This window comes from Arachis duranensis, chromosome 3 (genome assembly GCF_000817695.3).
Source record: "Arachis duranensis cultivar V14167 chromosome 3, aradu.V14167.gnm2.J7QH, whole genome shotgun sequence".
In the NCBI taxonomy this organism is placed as follows: Eukaryota; Viridiplantae; Streptophyta; class Magnoliopsida; order Fabales; family Fabaceae; genus Arachis; species Arachis duranensis.
The window spans coordinates 21,952,987-21,955,032 of NC_029774.3; the positions used below are offsets into that span (position 1 = coordinate 21,952,987).

At 34.2% G+C, this 2,046-nt stretch overlaps 2 non-coding genes across 2 annotated transcripts; both read right to left on the reverse strand.

The window, feature by feature from the left end:
- Positions 1 to 1,470: 1,470 nt before the first annotated feature.
- On the reverse strand, positions 1,471 to 1,561 carry LOC127745972 (small nucleolar RNA snoR8a). Its single transcript, XR_008007596.1, has one exon. It is a non-coding gene; the product is annotated as a small nucleolar RNA snoR8a (small nucleolar RNA).
- Positions 1,562 to 1,672: 111 nt separating this feature from the next.
- On the reverse strand, positions 1,673 to 1,777 carry LOC127745956 (small nucleolar RNA R32/R81/Z41). Its single transcript, XR_008007580.1, has one exon. It is a non-coding gene; the product is annotated as a small nucleolar RNA R32/R81/Z41 (small nucleolar RNA).
- Between the last annotated feature and the right edge of the window lie 269 nt (positions 1,778 to 2,046).

Sequence of the window (2,046 nt, forward strand, 5' to 3'; positions counted from 1 at the left end):
AAGAACAAGTAATCAAGTTGCTGCCAATCACAACAACAAATCAAACAGTTGATATGCTAAGGCATTAGCTCCCACCTTATTTCAGAAATGTTGCAGCAAACTCAGAATGGTGAATGTCACCGATTCTGGTTTTGAGAGGTGTTACCTGAACTAATTGGTCATGTATAACAGTAATTAGTTAGGAAATGCTGATGTGGACAAATGCTTTAGTGAGCAAGGTAGTTAGTTATTAGCAAGTGAGATAGTTAGTTATGCAGCTTAGTTTGAAAGCTATTATAAATAGCTTATGATGTAATATTGGAGGTAATTTTTCGCAATCAGAAAAGAATGCAAGAGTGATGGAATTGTGGCAGTTGTACACACCCTCCTCTGCTTCAAGCTTCGTGAGGTTCTTCCTTTCGATTTCCTTCGAACTCACCAACTTCAACAAGGTGTGCTGGCAACTAATTGTTTGGTGCGGTGGGGTGGTCTCACATTGGTGACGAGTTGTGCAATTTATAATTAGAGAGATAAAATTTAAAATAACGCTCAGTTCAATTTAATCCTCATTTTATAACTATTGATTCTAGATATAGTAATTAATTTGTTTCAATTTGCCACCCTAATATTATTGTTTTTCATTTTTCTTCGATTAATTTGCTCCCAAATATATCGTGTTTCAGGTTTGTGCATATGTGGTTTGATCTTCTACGTTGCTCTTCACAGGTTAACTAGTCTTAGAAACAGAATTCTAAGAATCAATTCTTCATTAGAATTTAAAATCACTCATTTTTCATCCGCCATTCTTGTTGGTTCTCTTCAAGGTTCCGTTTAATATTTGCAATTGGTTGGTTAGTCACATCCTCCATCTTTCCCTCAAATTTTAGTTTTTCAACTAGTTTCTCCCAAATATTTTCAAACTAGTTTGAATTGTGTTTAGACTATATTAGTTGTTAGCAATTAGCATTTAGCATTTCACGTTGCGGAATTTAAAATATATATATATTTACAGAAAATAGTGGGTTATTAATATTTTATTTTTCTTTTATCTTATTTTACCTGCTTTAACTTTTGCCAATTACTACTTTATTAGTGGTGGGTTATCGGTAAAGTACAAAACATTGAGACAAACACTCCACAGAGATGCTAAATAATGTCACAAAGAACTGCAAGACTTGTATGCTCGATTCATATTCTATATAAATCTAACCATATTCCTCAACATAAATATCAAATCAATTAACCTAATCAACAAATTCATGTTAATATCAACCGAATTAAACAAATGATGATAACACTAACATATTGTGGTGTGCGTAACCCCGGCCTCAATGAATTTGGGAAAGGGCTTTAAACACCACATTATCAATTTGAGGAGTTGTCTATACACAAAGCAATTACCACATCAAAAGTACTGCTTTGCAAATAAAAAGACTTCAACTCCCTTAAAAAAAATTCAATGCATCATAGAGTTGATATAATAAAGGGACTTGTGCTCATATTCTATGGGTGTAAACGTGTCTCTCATGCCATGACAATAGCATTCAGAACGAGGAATTATTTTTATAATCATCGCAACAAACCCCCTTTTTTGTTTTCTACTACCACTCATGCGATTCAAAAATCAGTTATCGGAATTTCATAGACGAAAACAACAAAAACAAATGTAATAAGGTGACTAGAACTAATGGGAAGAGGAATCAGAAAGAACGTAGCGGTAAAATTTCTGATCATATCAAATAAATGAAATATTTGATGATCACCCAAATGATATAATTTGGATTCATCATTTTTCGCCTTCCCTCTTCTAACTGTGAGAGTAAAATAAAATTAAGAGACTACTCCAATAACCGCAACCATAACGTCGCGCGATATAAGAAGAAAATAAAGAGGAAGAAAAAAATTCAGACACACTGCAATAAGGAGGAGGTGAGGGAGGAGATGCAAATAAGAGAGACGATGATTTTATAGAAAGAAAATTGTGGCGGCTGAGCGAACAAACCCTAATACGAGTGAATGTATCTCAGCTATTCGGTTAGGGTCGTTGGGGATCCGTAATGGGTTGTT